Consider the following 20,064-nt stretch of genomic DNA (forward strand, 5'->3'; position numbering starts at 1 on the left):
AGAAACAAAATGTCAGCAGGAGAAGAATGAACACACAGTGATTTCATTTGCGATTATTAAGCTCTGTAGGGAATCTTCATATCAGCTCCTTATACTGTTTTCTATTTCTCAAAGCAATACAATTTGCTGTTCAGTGCAAGCCGCTACCCACTAGATGGGGCCCCAGGGCAAGAAGTTCTCGGCTCACAACGCCGGGTCCACCCTGAGAAGCTGCACTTCCAGAGGAGAAATACAATAAGGGTAAAAAGTGGTCTGAAATATCAGCACCACAAACGAGTTTAAGAGCTCGAGCTGGATTTGGAACTTAGTTCATAAGGGAACTTGAATTCTACTAGCACCTACACCAGAAGGAAAGCACAGATCCTCTACCTCCCAAATTCTTGACTACCTAATCCTTAAAACCCAACATCCTTAAAACCCAACATCCTTTAAAAAAATGAGGTCCCTGTATTCTACCAATGAAATTCAGAAGATTTTCACATATCTGTTTCTGACTACGTAGAACTACGGCTTCACCTACTCACAGGGGAGGACATGGACAAAACGATGCCGTACAAGTAGCACCATGTATTTCCTCCCTGTTGGTCCAGATAACAGCAATGCCAGCATCCCTCAGGAAAATATGTTTCCAACAAGCAATAGTCCTTGGAGACCTTTCAGCTATGGCTTGGTCTGCTGGGCGCTCAGTCTCTCACAGAAATGCATCAGCTTCTATGCCCAGTTTCTGCTTCATAGATCCACACCTACAGAAAATGTTGATCTTCACATATAAAATGAGAGAAGGGGTCAAGAAACAAAAATCTCTGCACTTCACAGCCAGAGCGATAACCACTGATCCAAGACATCATTCTGATTTGTATTCATTTTGACCCACAACTGTTCTTCATTTAATCTGTTCAAAGTTGATCCTCAGCTGATGATTTACCATCTTGCAGGTGATTGTCCTACAATGTGAATGTAGACTGCTATTATTATATAGCTTACCCCCACATTTGTATCTGAACTCATTACCATGGGCTACCTTTACTGCCAGTGGAGAAAGCCACTTCACAAATGCATTTCATCCCATTCTGAAGTAAATGTCTAGAATTGGTCCCCCTAGAGTAAGTAGTTCAGACATAGATGTCAAAGCTGCAGCGGTTTTAGAGGTGGGCAAAATGGCCCCTGCATCGACTTCTCAGAGGAGACACATTTTCTTAGCTTTGTGTTTAACAACACATGCAGTAGCCTTCTGAGTAAAAACATGAGCTTTTCTCTCAGATTCATCAGATTTGTAGGGCAACTTTACAACCGTCTATCTGAAACCATATGATTCTTTTCTGGGAGCCTCCCACTGCTGAAGTGACAAAATTTCAGCTTTCAACTTAAATTTGTAAGCCAAAGATATGCCAGAACACGTTAATGGCAAAAGCTTAAAAAATTTGTTTGAAAGTTTGGAAAATGCAGGGTGGGAAGTTATTACCATGGTAAATCTCATGCAGGAGAGAGAAACTTAAACCTTGAGCCTTGAAGTTAATTATTCTAGGAAAGGTTATCCACATTATGGTTAGACAATGCCATAAACCTCCCCACACAAACTTTTGTCAACTCTATGGTCTGTTTCTGTTCTTGTGAAAAATCAGGCTTCTGATGTTTACCAGCTTGCAGGAAAATTAATTTTTCGTATCAGCTGTGCAACAGCAGCAAGTGTGAGAGGGGAACGAGATGTGCTGGGTGAAGACAACCCGGACAGGCCAGACATCTTAGACTTGCTCATGCCAGAACGCACAACAGCCAAGCCGAGGTTGGCTGAATTGTTATCCTGTTTATGTCTGCCTGGATCAGACCCTGGAGCGCCAGCCTTCTCCAAGAGCAACTTCTGATGGCAGGACTCATTGGCTACTCGTGAACCTAACAGGAGATTCCCAGGCATGCTAATTCCATCATCAATACTGTTACAATGTCAGAGTAGGACATTGTATCCCTTTTGGACTAGGATGCATGGTACTTTCCCAAACAATTTCTGAGTACAGGCAGGATTCAGCCTGAGCAAGACATCATTGCCCATGGAGGTTTGGAGGTGGTCCTCCTGTTCTGCTAGCTCAGAGAGCTTTATAGTGCAGACATGGCCATGCCAGCAGTTCTAGGGAATGGCCATGACAGCCATAAGCCTGTTCATTTTATTAGTACATATATATATATGGTAAGCCCAGAACCTGGTAGATTAAAAAATGGAGCACTTGCTGAGAACGAAAAACTGCGAAACAATATTGTCATTTGGAGTGATGCCATGGGAGATATGCACCACAGGAGAAGCATGGAGGTAAAGCAGCTTGTGCATATTAAGGCAAGGTCACCAGCAATCTTGGAAGCCTGTAACTGGAGCAGGGGAGAACAACGTGCCATAAGAGAATTGACAAAATTAAAATGAAGGAATGGAATCATTAACATGCAAATTCAGGATTCAACTGAAGCAAAGAAACCAAAACAGACAAGACCTTTCTCTTTTCCATGTCCACACAGGCTGGCACAGGAGAAGGAACATGAGCTCCAGACACCACTGAGTATTTGCAGTGTCCAAAGTAGGAAAGTGCTTCTGAACAGGCAGGCACGGGGAGAGCCAGTGGTTTCTGACGACACTAAGTCTTCCTCAGGAGCTGTGCAGGGCAGGTCCAGACTGAAGAGTGCTTTCGCTCTCCTTTACAGCTCTTTCAAACCAGCCCCACCTCCCATCCGGTAATTTAAGGAAGGGGGAAGGAGATCTATTACTTCATCCTCATGTATGTTTCAGCTTTTCTTTGCTGCCTCCTACGCTTCATCTGCCACTGCTTTAATCTGCCCACTCTCCCACTTTTCACATGGCTCTTTCACAGTTCTATGTCAGGAAGATATTCCTTCGTCACCTGCATGCCTCGCTTTGCCGAGGCCACTTTCTCACACGCCTGCAACTGTTCCTTCTCCCCACAGCATCTTCAGACATTCTTTGCATTAATCATTTAATCAATCAATCATTTTCCATGTTTTTGTTATCCTCTGAGGGGTTTTGATTTTCCAATTTACTTTTCTCCTGTGCTTTATTAGACTATGGCATGCTTAGCTCTCTCCAAAGCTCAACGTGAGAATTGAATGGGAATGGGTGAGCCCATAATCTCTCAGACAGTGCTCTCAAGATAATTAGCACATATTGTTAGAAACACGGCATCTTTGTTTGATTTATCCAGAAATTGCTCAGTAGTTCTGTGTGGCCTGAAGACACATCAAGAAGTTACAAAATGCAGAGGAAGTGTATCTAAAGCACATTTCAGGTACTGAGATTTTTGGTAATAAACCAATGAAGAAATGAGGATGTTGTGCACCCTCAGGTAGACTAATGGGAATACTACTACCTTAACAAACTTTTCATAGTATCCAGCCTGAGTCTTTTTAGCTGCAGAGTAAGCAAAAATTAATCTGATTTCTTCCTGCACTTCCTAAATGAACAAAGAGAACAACTGATCATTATCTTCTTTAATAGCACCCTTTTACATAATGAAAGGTTTCTCATGTTCCCCACTCAGAGTTTCATTTTCTGGATTAAACATAGCCAGTGCTCTGAAACTTTCTTCATTTCCTAAACCTCACGTTCCCTTTGCTGCCCTCTGAATTCCCTCCAGTGAGTCCACATTTCCAGTCAAGGACAATGCCTGAAAGTAGGTGCAGTATTTCAGATGGTCTCACCCCTGCCAAGAAGAGAAGTGTCATTAATCCCCATTAATGCGTATACAAATAATGCTGCTGTTCAGACTGGTTTTTTTAAATGGCAACTTTCTCTTCGGTACATAACAGAATTGCACTGTAACCCAATATCCTTTGCTTTCCAGTATCACCCTGAGGGACTTGGTGGGATTCTACCACCTGGCCAGCTGCTCCTTACCTCCATTCCACATTTAATTTCTCATCCACAAGAGCAGCATTTTGTGCCATTCGTCACTTTTCCTTAAGGTGTGAGGGAAATGCCCAGCTTTTTACTCCACTTAGGAATAGCGCGCAGTTTTCATGCCTTACTTCAGGGCCCTTGCTTGTTGCCATGTCTATTCACTGCATGACTCCATCCCCAGAAGAAGATGCATGCTGTTACGCTTTCTGTGATAAAACAGTTCTGAAGTGCAAACTCCTCCTTGCTGTCATGAGGTTCATTTTTATTGCCAGCCATGGCATATGGGAAAAAAGACACACTCAGCCTCCGTGTGGGTGATGCAGAAGGTAAAATCTGAAAAGGAAACAGGAGGAAACTGGAACACTTGTTACTACAAGACAGAGATAAACATGAGACAGACCAAATGGTTAAAGCAGGCGTATACAAGGTGTCCAGGATCTTGTCCAGGAAGTTTACATGAAACAGATTATATGGCATTAAAAATTTTAAAAAATAAAGCTTACTTCAAGTATTACATTGCCTAAACAGTCTGGGAATGGGATGGAAGAAAACTGGCCTTTCATTACGTCCAGGAGATGAACAACTTTGTTCTGGCGAACTCAGGGAAGAAAACTCAAAGTTCAAAGGCTTTCAGAGGAATAGCATGTTCAGGTCAACAGCCTGGGCTCACTTTGGGCACCTGCAAAACCAAGTAAGTCATGGAGCATGAGAGTTACTTGCTGCCTGCCTGGAACATCATGTACAACGCAAGGCAGTCTCAGGCATGTCTCCCTGAAAACGGCATGACTGTAATCATAACCTGAGGTAGCAAAAGCAAGGCCTGCATCTATGAAAATATTCACATCATTAGGTACCGTTTTGAATATACTAGGCTCTCTGGTTAAAAGACTTTATGTCCCCTTGTTGGTGCACCTTCTAGTTATTCTACATTTACTATTTACCATCTTTGTGCTACCTCTTCTTGACAGAATTGCAGTCAGCTCATCCAAATCTGTCCTGCAATTTCCTACACATTTTCAAAGCCATTCTGAAAGAGAAGAAAGGTAAAGCCAAGGCATTTCATTCAGTCTTAACCTGTTACAGCAAAGTCCTCCAGAAAAGATACATTTTTAATATTTCTACCTGTCATTAAATGAAATTTTCTCCCTGAGGTATTTCTCCTTCTGTGCTTGTTTGCAAATATGGCACCAATGTGGCACTGACATCTGCTTAGCTTCCACACAAAATAATCCCACTGAACCCCAGGGGTGAAATTCAATCCCATTACAGTAAAGACATGTTCTCCATTGGCTCACCTGGATACAGCATTTCACCAATGAGACTATATTAGCACGAACAGTTAAGCTAAGCACAATAGTTTGCAAATACAGAGGTTATTCTAGTTAAGGTTTGAGGATATTTTATACATATTTAGGAAGAAAAATTACGCATGTGTATGGTGCTATACAATACTCTCTAAACATTGTTAAAGCTATTCAAATGCAGAAAAAAAAAAACCCAGTGTGACACAGAATAATAATGACTTTGATGAATTGGTTATGGTTTTAAAGAGTCAGTGTATTTTATGTAAGCTGCAACAACCCCTTTGAACAGCAGAGGACATTTAGTTACCCCAATTTGTCTCCTGAATGGTATCCAGAGGGAAGAACAGTGGGAACAGTGAGAAAACTCAGCCTGGGGATGGCCAGAGAGAAAGGCCCTTTTGTGCGGCGGCAGAGGCAGAATCCCACACGCTCACTTTCACACACGGACAAAGGAGGAAGGGGAACATTCCTCTCTTCTGTTTTGTCTATTTTTTTCCAAGGTCTGCAGCACAAAATCCCTCCCAGGCAAGTTGTCAGCAAGGAGGAAGCACCCTGCATGCAGAGGCCCAGCCTGGGAGATTAGCGATATCGCTTACTGCAAACCCGACACAGCAAGAGAAACTGCTGCGAAAGGACGCAGCAGAGGAGCAGTCTGAGAACTGACTGCGTGAGCAAATAATAAATACAGCTGCCGCTTTAATCATTGCACCAAATTTCCAATGATGGATGCCAGAGGAACTCCACAGTAGTCAGTGGAGAAGCCGGGATGAATTAAAGCTGAAGTAAAACTAGCATGGCAAAGTTAAATATACCTAATCCTGTACACCACACTGTGTTGCTCATTTTTTACTTCACTTGTTAAGTAAGACATATGCACAGCAGCCACTGGGCTTCTTCTGCTGAGAGGAATTCAGGCTGCAGGAGATCGGAGAGACCACGAGAGACATCACTGCCTGCAGTGATGGTGGCCCACAGCTGAGCAAGGGCCAACCATGTTGGTTTTTATCCCTGATCCCAGAGCCTTTTGCATTAAAACTCTGCTGCATAAACAACTGAACAACACTGAGAGCAGGGAACAGAGTCTGAACCTGTCTGCAGCAAACTGCAATGTCCAGCACCTTCTTGCATCACGTCCCTCGAGTCCTGTATCTCTCAGCATCATCGCACTGTCGTGACAAGAGGGGATGAGACTGCCTTTAGCCTGGAGGGTCTAGGACAGTGTGGTTTTAAACTTCTTCAAGTACGAAAGGCACTAGGAGAGGTCTTAGTGACAACACTGTTAAGAAAGGGTACGGCAGCACAGCTGCCACAGATTTTAAAGGGATGGAGACAGTTTCACATTGTAAATAGTCATTTTAGGCAGCTAATACAAGGGATGAATATGCACTGTAAATCCCAATGAGCTGGAGCACTTCTGTTCCAGAGAAAGACAAGATTTGGGGCAAACCCCAGTTTTGTGTTCACTGCCACCCCTGTAAGCATACCAATCACTGTGACGATCTTAAGGGTCTTTTCCAACCTAAATAATTCTATGATTCTATGAAAATAATTCATCAGCATCAGCCTTTTTTCCAGGCACACTCAAACCACTTATCTCCACCACATTGCAGACTAAGTGCCCTGAGAATCTAAATGTTCCCTTGGGCACAACTGAAAAAGTGCAGCACTGTCATACAGCTCCACATTTGCATTATCTCCATGTGCCATCCAAGTCCATCAACTAGGCCTATAACACTTACAAGCTCTCATTAAGCCAGACCTCTCAGAACCTCCTTTTTGGGTCAGGATCTGCACAAAATGCAGGGAGAGAGATTAGTCCTGTGTATCAGAGACAACTTGTCAGAGCTTTAATGTAAATGAGGGAAAAAGAGTTTCATCCCTTTTCTCTGCCCAGGGAAATGTGAACTCTTAGCACCACAACCCCTTGATACAACCAGCAGTCTAGAAGGTTTTCTAGATGCCTTTCTCAGTCTTTTCTCTGCAAATGGCTACATATGGCATTGAATAATGAAACAGCTGTTGGACTGTAACAGGGAAATAATGCCATAGCCTAGTTTGGAGAGTAGTCACTGGGAGAGAAGGGGCATGCATTCCTGTCAGCTGTTCAGTGACTCAAGATCTTTTAAAAATAACCTGGAGTACTGACATATCCAAGCCTTTTGATGACTTAAGCTCTAAGGTTTCGCCCATGCCTAGTTTTGTTTTCCTAGTTAGCTCTACCATAAAGCCTCCTTAAGTGAAACACAGCTGATCCTGGCAGAAAATATTGTCTTCTTAATTATAGCATTGCAACTCTTCCCTAGCCAGAATCAATCATACAAGCAGAAAAACCTTCTGCCAGTTTAATTCACTCCATCTACACCAGGCCATTCCTGCAATCAGCTGTCTTACAAATGAAGACCACAGCGCTTCAGAGACCCACCACACCACGTCCACATTGCCTCTATATGAAGCATGAGTCCAGCCAAGCTAAAACCCAACCTGCATTTCCCTCAGACAAATGGATAGGTAGCATCAGAGTTCTCCTAGGAAGGGCACCACCATCTAGTATGTGCTTAATAAGAGTCACTGACTTTGCCATGAAGAAAGGTGGGAAGAGATGGAGGTGGTTAGGAGGGGTTCAGGGTGTCAGGGGCTACCCACAGCACAGGGAACCGCAGCCTTCTGCAGAACTGGGTACTTTTGGCATGACTACAAAAGCTGATGTGCTTCAGATATAGCCCAGAGAGTGGAAACAGCGTGGAGAGCCAGCAGGCTTGGTATCAGAGGTTTCCTCTGTCCTGTAAATAGGATGCAGAGCTGTAACAAGGGCCATGAGTCCCTCTTTTACCATCCAACCGAACAAGCCCCCGCAGCCAATGTATCTACCACTACTACAACCTACTTCTTCTCCCTCCCTGCTCCCCTCAGCCTCCCCTGCCTGCTGCTGCTGCTGCTGTGGGAGCTGATGGGAACAGCACTCTAGGCAGTTAAACAAAGCCAAGAGGAACAAGACAGGTGGAAGAGCAGACTACAGCTCCCAGCCCCTCTCCCTGCTCATCGCAGGCTGCTGGAGAGATCACCCTGGTGGCAGCAGGGGTATCTGGTAAACCACTTCAGCTCTGGATTTAAGCACTTTGGATAGACGAGGTAGAGACAGGACAGGTTTGACACTCTCCTTCTGCACAACTTCTATCTGACTGCAAGTTATGCCATCAGTGTTTTTAAATTTACATTAAGCCTGCAACAGATAACACTCGATGCTATTCTGCCCAGGGATCCAAAATGGCAAACTATTTCAAATCTTCAAAATGGTGAAAAACAAATCATTTACATTTTTGTAAGCATTTCAGTCTTTCCTCCATACCCTGATCCGAAACCACAAAATACAAACGGTATGCCTTCTTTTGAGGCAACAACCGATTTCAAGGAAGTGCAATAGGTAACACCAAACCAAATACATGACCCAGGGGAGGCATTTGAGCAGGAGCTGAGCAGAGCTCTCAAACACTCAGGCTGTAAACCTTCCATCCATCACTCTCAAGCCTCTGCTTTGTTTATGCTAGGAGTTAGTAGAGTAGCAGTTAGCAATGCTGGTGAAGGAAACTGAAGGCTGGATGTGGGAACAGGCCTTCTGTCTGAGTACAGTTCTTATCTTCCCTCCATGCTTATGCTCCAGTCATGTCTCATCTACCGCAAGAGATCATTATCCCCCCTGCCTGTCCCAGCACTTCTGCGCTGGCAGTATCACTTCATTATTTGTCAGCCAACCCACGGGTTCACATGTTTGTGCACATCTTGGCTGTCTCTTGCTTTACTATTGCTTGCTTCATTTAGATTTATATGCCACCTTCTAGTAGTAAGGCAATAGTTTTGTTCCTTCTGTAATGAGTAATTCACTTCTGGAAGAACTTGATTTTTTTAACATTTGGAGGAACATTCATCAAAAGACTCAAAATACTGTTTCTTTATCCTGTGATATTTTTGACTGATTTTTCCCCTCTTTCTTCCTCTCTCCGATCCAGTTCCACTGATGTTTGCAATGGTCAGATAGACAACCCAACTTAAAGTACTGCCACCAGTGCTTTAAATTCTATCTCATGTGGATCTCTTTGAGCTGGGTTAGCAAGCACAGTATGTACAATCCCAGCAGTCTCTTGGAGCTCTCTGGGCTAGATACCAAACCCCGCTATCATCATCATAATTCAACCAGTGATTGTAAGCATGGGATATTTTATTTTAAAATATCTTGGAGTACGTGCAGTCACTGTCACCTAGGAGATGCTGAGTGAGTAGGAGTTTAGCCACAGATAATTTTGAAAAGTCATATTTTGCAGGGTGAATCAACTTATCCTTTCTTTAGCTGGGAAGCTGTCCATGTGACTACTGTAAAATAAATTATAAATTAGAAATAAATTATTCTGAAAATGTAGCTGCTTACAACTGTGCTCACATCTGGCACTTTAAAAATAGCAGTAAAAGGAGTTGGGTAGAAGCAGAAAAGAGAAGAACAGTGTAAGAGGGAGAAGCAACATAGAAGCTAAGGAAATTACTGAAATCCCAGTTACTTAATGACAGACATAGAAGTGAAATCTATGGTTCTTGTATATAATTATGTAAGTTATTACCATTGGTGCTGTACCCATAAAAACACTAGTGAATATAACAGAAATAAAAGTGTCTTGTGCATGTAGTCTGCCTAGACACAAACTCTTGAGAGGGGGAAAAAAAACAAGAAAAAAAAAAAAGGTACCCTTTAAAACAAGGGATATTATAACCTTAAAAAAAGGTCATATGAAAAGTGTCTTGCTTTTCGAAATAGAATAAAAAGGTGGAGAAATACAGAGCCTGTAGGCTTAGCTTTGTGTGTCAACACAAACATTGTCCTGCAGACAAATCTTTGTCTACTGCCCCTTAATTAAAGGAGCTGTCCTGGAGTTTTCTTAGATCAAAGAGAGAAACAAAGGAAAAGACAACTATGTGGGGAGAGAGAAAACAATAAGGTCTCTGTTTCCTTCATGAAATTTACTGGGAGAACCGCTGTTTTACTGCAGAGCCACAGGCCTTTTCTATTTACAAATTCAAAGCCCAGTGCTAAACTTTCGAAGATGCTTGTGCCAGGTTCTGTTTCCAATTACCTGCACGCTGTGTGGTTTCCCAAGTGGGGTTTCTGCTGAAACCATAATCAGCCTAAAGTACGTAATATCCACAAATGCCGGCTTGGATCAACAGGCTATGCTCCATGTCTCCGGCAGCCCTGTCCTGCCTGCAGGAAAATGCCTTCTTTACTATCAAAAGAACCCAGCGAAGCTTAGATATATTTGGCTTTAATTTAGATGTAGGCCAGCAGCCCAGGAGAAAACTGGCAAGTGGACATAAGGGAAAACTGATAACAACTATTCTGTCTATTACACCTCTCCGTGGGTTTCCCCTCCTCCCAAACAGCTTGCAATGGTGAATGCGAGAGGCTACGCAGGATGCTTGAGCACCCAGAAGTAACAATTGGCCCTGTTTGCTAAAAATCAGTATCCGTAGAGGATTTCCAGCTTAGTTTCCAGCTCTCCAAGTTTCTGGTTTTGAAAGGACGGGGAAGCTATATGCAGAAGGACTGCAGGAAGAAGCTCTTCCGGTAAGCAAGCTGTGCCCTTGAAATGGAGCAAAGCACCCTTGCTAACTAGTTTGGACAAAGGCGGAGTTGCTGCATTGCCGAGGGGAACTGGCTAGGGTTGCCCCATACTTTTTTTTGAAATTTTAAACCAGAGATGCTGTGGCAATCACCAGCTGGCTGGCAGAAGCAAGAACTGACTGTTCAGTGAACTACATCACCGAAAATGTTTAAAAGGTCTTGACACAGGGAAGGCTAGTGCATTTTAGATATCCTTAAAACCTCAGATTCTTACACCTGCACATTGAAAGACACTGGCAAAAGTAACCCAGCAAGCAAATTTTTGGGAAGCACAAATCAGATGTTGACTTCATGTATCCAGGTTTGTGGCCTTTGACAAAACCTATGAAATCTAAAGAAGTGCAACCCTTTCCAGGGAATATGTTTGGTTGTTTCTTTCCCCCAAATATTAGAGGATTTAACTTTATTACACTTATTTTTATTTTTTTTTTACTGACAGAATTCTAAATTCTCTGAAGTCTACAAAAAGAAACACTTCAATGCTGTAACATGATTTTACCCTTATAGGACTTCATCTTGAAGAGAAAAAAAATTGAGGTCTCACCTGTTTGAATTCACAAAGGACTTTAATGACCTGTTCAGTGCTTTTGACTGTTAAAGTTAAGACAAAGACATAATCAGCTCCAAAATCTTAAAAAGTTAATGCTAAAAAAGTTAAAACTTGAACATTTTTAACCTCAATTATATGCAAACTGTGAAGTACTTAACTTCATTTCATTTCAGATAAAGGGAGCAGAGAAGAGACTGAGAGGAAGATCTCCACTTTTTCATTGCACTTCTCTCCAGACTGCGTGTCCTTCTGTGAGTATAAAATACATGGGCAAGAGGTGAAGGTAGAGGAATAGCCACAGCAGCGGTATTACCATTCCTGAACTGTGTATGTCTGTCTATTAACTCACCTGGTTCCTCCGCTGCAGACATCTGTGCATCAACAGAAAGGCAAGAGTCCCGCTGCCTTTGTCCTGGCTTCAGGGGCAAAGGGGTCTGCAAAAGGCCACAAATAGGGACCAAAGTAGGAACAGTTTCACTCCACCTTTTTTATTCTGTTCAGCTCCACAGGAAGAAAATATTCTGTTCACATGGAGCAAACTCAGTAAAAAAATGAAACAGTAAAATACTGCACTCTGCAGTATAAGCCAATATTCCTATAGTGCTTTACTGATGCAAAAAATGAATTTATTTCCAATACCTGATGTGATTAATCATATCTCTCTCCCTCCCCCCACCCACTTTTCTCTTCAGAGAAAACTGACGCTTAAACAGCTTTTCCCTGGTAATAAACAGAAGTTTATGGCAGAACCAGAAATAAAATTAGATCTTCCTAATACCTGCCTTTCCTATTGCATGAGGAGCAGAAACTAACCGTAATTCCATTGTTCAGACATATCTTTTTTCTTTTTTCCAACTGAGCGTGTGCTAGTATATGTAGGAGTCAGAAAAACTTTAACAGGGAACTATTTCCCAGGTAATCTGCACCTACAATTTCTTCTTGCTGAGAATGCTTCACTCAAGCTGCCTTTCGCTCCCCACAATCTCCTCCCCCTCTGCTGCCCCATCAGCCATGGCACAGCAATGCAGGGAGTCCCTGCGTAGCTCTGTGGAAGATGAACCGCTGCAGTTGCTCAACTGGCTGGGCTCATTTGCCTTTTTTAGTGTCCCCAGAGAGCAGGGCAAGCTCAAAAAAAGGGAACCTATTGCCTGGATCCCTTCGCATTTAAACTGCGCATCAGGAAGCCCTGGGACTGATGAGGAAACCTACAGTACCTTCCAGCTGCTTCCAAATACAGTAGCAACATCAAGAGTAGCCAATGCAAATACTGTTTTTTTACACTGCCCCTTCAAAAATAACTTCTTTTACAAGTTCTCTTTTACCACATGTAAGCTGAGCTATTTTCTTGGCTCTCAGGAACGAAGGGCAACTTTGTAATTTGAGTAAGAGGAAGGCTGGAACTGCACTCTCCCCGGAGACCTACAAATGAGTAACAACTGAGCCGCTGTGCCTCTCTTGCTCTTGGGAGAGGGAATACACAGCTTCGCTCCTTTCTGCAGGCACCGAGCCAGGCAGTCTGGTCAGGAAAGCAGCGGGAGCCGGAATGACTTCTGTTGCCCGTGTCTCTCCTGTCATTGCTTACAACAGGGAGTATCAAGTGAGCAGCCTCTGCTCCTTCCTCTTCTCGGCTGGAGGCACAATGCCCCTTTCTAGACCGGGATAAAAGCATGTGATACGTATATTGATATATGCCTATACAGTGACAGTCTCCTTGAAAAGTCATAGCAATGACAGCAAGTAGGTTGAATTAAATGGCATTAGCGCATCAAAGTCAGCTGAATTAGAGACTTGTCTGGACTAGGCTTTTCAAACAAACATTACATATATCAGTATGCACTATCACCATACCTTTATGCTCCAACTCTGTCAAAGGCAAACCAGAGTTGGACATAGCCAGAATCTACATTTAAATAACATTTGGTTAATTGAAGTAGTGCTTAGCAAGGAGATACGAAGGAAGTTGCTGATGAATTAAGGTGATTCTTTCAAGTTTTTCCATTAGTATTTTGACACTTCATTTTATTTTAGGAGGGGCTGATAGAGTACTGCACCTCCAAGTTGTTATCAAATCACACAACATATTTAATTTGATTGTGAAGTCGGAGTCAGTATTTGTTTTCAAAAGATACATAGGAGCACAGAACTAGAGTAAGAACTCGAAGCAAAGAGGTTCAACTTCTCTTAAATAGCCCATGGAAGTTCCCACACAGCACTGCTGCCAGTCCAGGAGATCTCTCATGGACCTGCGTGATTTTGATTTTTCCTAATGGCTTAAATCATATTTTTAAGAAGACTCTCTGTCTGCCTTGAACTTCATTATGATCTAAAAAGAGGCTGGCAATGATGGCAAAAATGGATTGTCTTATTTGCATTCCCTAAATTTAAAATATTATTAATCTCAGTTTTTATTCTAATCAAGGTTCAGCATCTTCTTTCATTAGAAAAATATGGGAGAGACATATAATCCATCACTGCAGATGACAGATTCACTTACCCATGCAGAATGGGTAAAAATTTGCTGCAAACTTTCTACTCACAAACTCTACAATGTTTTTTCACATATGCAAAGAACTGCAAAGCAGCAGCGAGAGAAAAAAAACAAAACCTGAACAACCCCTTCAGCTGTAACGCACTAGCAAGCTGTCAATAAATTAGGCCCTGTCTGCTGAGATAATGGTTTCTAAGTGGTGTGGGAATTAACTTAATTCTGCAGCAGTTTGTGCTCTTGCTTCATTCCTCAGAGACCTCCTACCTGGTCAATACTTTAATCCTGCAGTTACTTTTTCTTGTAGCCGCACTCCGCAGTGACTAAAAGCACAGGTAAGCTTAACAAAAGGTGAAGAACTCTTGCCTTAAGTCTGCATTATGACTAATTTAATTGCTCACAACTTTATTTCCTTAGGGAGCAAACAGCTTGTGGTTTATTGTACCATTCTGCCAAGGAGCAGATGGATTAAGTCTTTCCCATTTCATCTAGAAACTTAAGGCTTTATTAAGGGAAAAAATTAGCAGACTAGGGAAGAAAAGTCTGCCTCCTGAGGAAAGGGAGTTTCATTGATTTCCAATAGGTAATTTTTCCAAATTCATAGACCCGCTGTATGACCTGTTGGAATATTCAGAGAGAGAAATATATGCAACCTGCAAAGAACAAAAAAAAAAAAGAGAGAAAGAGAAGGAAAAAGGGGGGAGGGGAGGGGGGAAGAGGGGGGAAGGTCAGGATGAAATGAGGAAAAAAGAGAAAGGAGAAAAATAAAAAGAAAAATAGAAAGAAAGAAAGAAAAAAAAAAGAAAGAAAAAGGAAAAAAAGAGGAGAGGGGGGAGAAAAAGACATCACCTTCAAAACTCTCCATGAGTAAGCTGCTCACCGGGGAATTCATCGAGGACTGGCGCTGCCAGCACACTAAGAGAGCACAGCGACGAAGGGCACAGCGGTAAGACTGCCAGGCATATATCCTTTCCTCTCCTTCCCGAGGACATTGCATCAGGACAGCTGTCATTCAGAGGATACTCACTCAGCTCCTTTCTGTCATTGCTGACTGCTGGAGTGACCTGCCAAGCAGGTGTCACTGTTGTGTCAGGCCGCGCTCCCTGCCCTCGGCAGCTGAGCTTGCTCACTAAGGGTTGCTCCCGGCGGTATTTATGAGATGCAGGTGCTCTTCACACTCATTTCAAAAAGAAGCCTGCTGGTACTGCCACATCCGAGCAATAAATGCCTATTGCTCCCCTGACCTACTTTTAGCCACATAGGGGTTTTTTAGTCTACGAACGCTTTCTCTTCTGTTTACAGGTGCCTAGACAACGCAATCCTGAACCAGGATGGGGTTTGTTTCTAGGCACGGTCCCAGTATTAATAGTTACTAACTTACGTTCCCTTTTCCCCGCCCACAGTGGGTACATCTGTCCATAGGTTGTAAGCTCATGTTCGTTGACACTTGTTCTGTACGCTTGACAATTACTCGGTATGACGTGGGAGTTCCCAGGTATACGTGACTTCCCTGCCTGCGCAGTCTAGGAACTGAAGCAGATTTGTCTTTCCGGCAAGACTTCTCTGCCTTCAGGGGAATACAAGTCAACACCGTCTGCCTCTGGATGTTTTCATACGAAATCTTCTGTGATTTTTGAAGTCCAATACATGGACACAAGTGATGCTAAAAACACACGTTGTACCTGGAAACAGATGATAACAGGGGATCCTCCGTACCCAGACCAAGAGGACTTTGAAACCCGAATCCTGCACCACTAGTGCTACAAGTGGCACTGGTGGTTTCAGTGTTTCAGAACTGGAAAATTAATCTTGTGACGTGGCACAAGTTATTGGACCCAGCCACATAATTTACCAGACTGTGGATACACCTGAAGCTTGAGCCTGGGGCCTAAGCATCCCGACAGATGTAGGTGCAAAATGTTCAATGAACCAAGTAGGAGTATATACTTGAGATAAAAAAATGTCATTGGCACTAAGCTTCCCGATGTCTAGTTCACAGCACAGACAAAAATGACAGAGTTAAGAAATTTATGTTCTAATGAAGTTAAGAAAAATACACATTCAGGTTAGTGATTGCTTGAGTCCGATTCTATCAGAGCTTGTCTTTCTCTTTCCCAGTGAAGGTCCCTAGTAAATTACAACAGACTCAAAACTCTGGGGCTGAATGGAACAAGTTTTCTGGCAATCTAAGGGGTTTGGTTGAGTTATTCCAGATTTACCCTGGTTTAACCAGCAGCAGAATTTGGCCGTTCTGAAGAAAATGTAAGAAAGCGGAAATAGGTAGAGCTTGTGTGTTGCGGCAGCTAAGGAAATAATGGAAATGACACCAAGTCCAACCCCGCCTACTCTGTCTATGAATCTTGGAGTTTTCAAACAGGTTATATGACTTCATTTCAAGCAAACTATCTATCTGATGAGAAAATAAGTAGAAGACAAAGTAGGAAATTCAAGTTGTGCTTGATTCTGCTTTTACTTACACTGATGTAAATCTACTCCAGCCAAAAATCTGACCTGTGTGACCTAAGACAGGAGAGTATCTTGGGAAAACCTACATGTAACTTTATATAAAAGTAATGTAGTTTAACATACTGACAAGAAAAAAAAAAAAGGAAATAAAAATTAACTGAACTGGAGCTTATGCTAATCTGCATTTAGGAAAGTGCTTTCACCGCAGAATATTTCATATTCCCAATACCCAGGGCACTGTGAAATGCTTTTCACTCCCTTTTGCTTAGCCTTAGAAACATTTCCTAAACATTCTATCTTTGTGATAATCCATATAATTTTGTCTTTGCTTTATAAGAACACATGTAATATTGTTTAGTGACTGGATGGATGACAAAGAAAAAACACCAATTACCCAGAAATCCCTAAGGGGGAGCATAAGCTTTTTGTATGTATTTATTTCATTACAGCATAAGTTGGAGTACATAAAAAGCTTTACCTATATATACTTCAAAAATGAAACTGTTAATACATCAGTTACACATAGAATTCACCTGAATTGTGAACAGTGTCTAAAGCATTTGCATTAGTTAATTTGTTGTAAGTGGCAGCATTGACATTGTTATTTCATGACTTCACAAATTTGTCCAAGGTTTATCCACTAAGACTTAAAAGCAAAGCACAAAACTCCTGCAAAAAGTAGCTTCCTAAACACTGTGGTTGTTTGAGATGTATTGCAGGTGCAAAATGGTAAGACTAACAACATAATTGGTAAAAACTCAGGCTGTTTAAGAAATATTTGAAAAAAATTGGCCCTGTAGTCATCACCGACTCAAGTATGAACTCTGGTTTCCCTTCCCCGCTATTCGTTCGTTTCAACTGGACATACAGTAGGTATTTTTGACTCTTAATTCTTCTCTTCCCTCCTATCCCTCTGCCCCACACTCCTATTTCTTCCCATGGAGTAATTTATGAAAGTTAGAGAGCCTCCAAAATAGCCTGCTGATTCCTAATACCGACGGGTTCATTCCAGCAGCTCTCAGCATTCAGTAGGCCAAAACAAATGAAAAGTGTGTGATTATATATTCTGAGTGCACAATTTTACTCAGCTTGTGTGTCAATCTCTGCTTTTAGTAGCAGTAACATAAAGTCATAATAGTTCCAGTAATCTACTAAATGTGTGGAACTATTATGAACTTGCATTAAATTATCTCAGAGTAGGAGTTGAGGCAGTAAATATACTTAAATAAAGCCATACTTTGCTACAATAGTACTCAGGCTCATACTGGTAATAGCTACACAGAGATGTTCTGTTAAATCCAATGCTACTCTGGTGCGCGGAATAATGGCAGACAACAAAAGAAAGTCGTTAAATGCTTGTTACTACAACTGCTCAACACTACCGCCATTTCCCCTTCTTGTGCTTTCTTCAGTTTCCCAGGAGCAGTGCCACTCAAAAATAAGCCCAAAGATACAATTCTGTCTAAATCTTCTGGGTTCGTTCAAGTAGAAAGCACTACACGTCAGTCCAGACACAAAGCAAATCACCCCAGTACCACTGTTAAGCTTTGTGATGTGATAATGAGGGGTAACACATCTACGGAGCAGTCAATGGAATGGATACCGTGAAGCAGGAAAAGCAATAGGCCGCTCGTGAATAGCGATAATCAGGATACAACACTCTGAGAGCCAATCAAACAGCACAGGAGAGTTACAGCTTTCATGTGAATAATTTATTCTTTTATCACTTTAAATTTTACCAGGTACGTATTTACAAAGAAATTCTTTTGTGGACAGAATTTACATCAGCTACTGCACAATTTTATTCATTAATAGGGTATGATTAGCATCCTTCCCATGTTGCTTAACAGTGCCTGTTTTGATCAAATAGAGTTATTCTTTTGCCAATTATTCCTTTGACTTAGTTTCCAAGTATAAACAGAATTTGTACAAATGCCTTTGCTGCAATTAAGATTTCTTTTTACAGAACCAGTTAATAGATGGAAATAGTAAAGTTCCATCTGTTATTAGCATTTGCTAAGAAGGCTTGTTTCTTTTTTGAAGCAGGGATTTAGCTTTAGATGCAGTGAAGGCTTTCGGCATTTCCATGTTAGGCACTGCAACACCTCTTTACCAAGGCATCACCCCTGAGAAGAATCCAAATTACCTGCTTGGCCTCCCAGTACAGTGCATGAAGTCCCTCACCTCAGACTGGCAACCCAAAATACAGAGCCTGTCTGGAAAAGCTTCCCACAGAAGAAGACTTGCCCAATTGCATGAACATGTACTAAACGTGTCCTGTATTACCCATCCAGGAGCTGGGGCCTGGAATCTACCCAGAACTCGAGGTGCAGGAGCCTGTGTGTGCTTTTGGAGGATTTGCATGAGGTTCATCCCTGAAAAAGAGCTGTAGGAGGTGGTCCCGATACTCTTCTTCTAAATAGTCATCTCGATTTGAGAAAATACACATGAAGTGGGAGGCCCGAGTTCAGTCCTTTCTCAGCTTAAGGGAATTCAAGCCTATGTCCTTTAGCAGATGACCATGAAAACAGGAGTACTCTAGGGAGGAGGAAGCAGAAAAATTGTCTCCTGCACGTCCTATTAAAAGTGGGAGAAGGGGACTGTAAGATTCATGGAGAAGACAGACCGCAGAGAGGACTCTGTCTCTCCAGTTAGTCTCAGATCACTCAGTGAGGATGAAGGTTTGAATTCACCTACCTGGATCATTTCTGAGATTTTTAGCCAATTAATGTATAATACAAAATGCATAAATATTTAGAGATCAGGGATTAGCTCCAAGAGGTCCTTCCATCCATTCCCAATCGGGCGGTGGGAGATGTGGCTTGAATCCTCGCAGGCTAAGAAAGCGAACACGTATCTCCATGTTCCCATGCCAACACAGTAGCCTTCCCCCTATTAGATAAAATAGCTCTGTTTTAAAAGCAAAACATATGCAAACACAATTCGAGGGTGGCCTGGCCCTTTGGTTTGTACCATAAAACCATATTACACCAGTGGCTTCTGGGTATCGCATCGTCTGGTTTCAGAGGAGTTGAGGCAGTAGCTAGGTAGGTGCATATCTGCTCAGAGGTGAGCAGTTCTGAATGGGTGGAGGGCACCTGCTCAGCACCTCCGCACGTCAAAGGGACAGTGATTGCTCAGTTTAAGCTACACTGGAGAGTTCTGGGATGACAATTTTGGTCTTCAAATGCCTGAAGTCTACCTAAATTCTGGGTTTAGTACCCAAATTTGGTGGGGGGTTTTGGATATGCTGAGATATAAGTGGGGGAAAAAAACAGCTCTCAGCGAACCTGCCTCAGGCTTACCAGGGAGGAAACAGAGGCCACAGAGTAGGAAATCTGGCTAGAAACATGCCTCTGTTGTCAATCATCAGGCTGTGATTATGCAAAGAGTGTACAAAGGAAACAGGTTTGATGGACAGCTACTAATGAAGACCAGACTCTGCCCTCATTCACACTGTAAACACTGAAAGCGCGTAAGCACTCGATTCAACCTTTTCTAACACTAGGAGCTAGCAAAAATACAAACCACTGCAGGTTCGTAGAATGCTTGTTACTGTAAAGATTATGTCCAAATATATTTCTTCATGGTGTACAGCAACAAATATTGGAAGAAAGAATCTGTTTCATTCTTTCCCGAAAGTCTGTGGCTTATTTTCGCAGCTTAAATCACGGAGACTTCCCAAAACTCATTTAGAAG

At 42.3% G+C, this 20,064-nt stretch overlaps 2 long non-coding RNA genes across 2 annotated transcripts; both read right to left on the reverse strand.

Annotated features, from left to right (window-relative positions):
• Positions 1–873: 873 nt before the first annotated feature.
• Positions 874–4,715, reverse strand: LOC103924638. Its single transcript, XR_663994.1, has 3 exons — positions 3,893–4,715; positions 2,478–3,698; positions 874–944 (listed from the first exon to the last, which is right to left on the reverse strand). It is a non-coding gene; the product is annotated as an uncharacterized LOC103924638 (long non-coding RNA).
• A 6,592-nt stretch (positions 4,716–11,307) lies between these two features.
• LOC103924639 lies at positions 11,308–14,833 on the reverse strand. The gene is made up of 3 exons (XR_663995.1): positions 14,749–14,833; positions 11,764–13,063; positions 11,308–11,663 (listed from the first exon to the last, which is right to left on the reverse strand). It is a non-coding gene; the product is annotated as an uncharacterized LOC103924639 (long non-coding RNA).
• Between the last annotated feature and the right edge of the window lie 5,231 nt (positions 14,834–20,064).

The sequence above is a fragment of the Pygoscelis adeliae genome, unplaced genomic scaffold (genome assembly GCF_000699105.1).
Source record: "Pygoscelis adeliae isolate BGI_AS28 unplaced genomic scaffold, ASM69910v1 Scaffold57, whole genome shotgun sequence".
Taxonomy (NCBI): Eukaryota; Metazoa; Chordata; class Aves; order Sphenisciformes; family Spheniscidae; genus Pygoscelis; species Pygoscelis adeliae.